Raw genomic sequence first — 291 nt, 5'->3', positions numbered from 1 at the left:
GACTTTTTGTGTAGATGTTTACGTCCACTATAGGGGACTTATAACAGAAACAGTAATTGTACATTAAATCAACTAGTTCTGTGTTAATAAATGCTTTCAACATATTTTAAAAGGATATGGCTTTTTTGGTCAGATTCTGCAATATTAAAATTTAGGTTTTATGTATTATTCCTACATTTCCAGCAAATATGTACTTTTCTGAATTTCTGAATGCAGTGTTTGAAGATACACCATGGGTTTAAAATGCCTTTTTAGGGGATTATCCACAAAATGCATCCTGTCCTACTGGCC

The sequence above is a fragment of the Colossoma macropomum genome, unplaced genomic scaffold, assembly GCF_904425465.1.
Source record: "Colossoma macropomum unplaced genomic scaffold, Colossoma_macropomum, whole genome shotgun sequence".
Classification (NCBI taxonomy): Eukaryota; Metazoa; Chordata; class Actinopteri; order Characiformes; family Serrasalmidae; genus Colossoma; species Colossoma macropomum.
Note: the sequence above shows the minus strand (reverse complement) of the source record.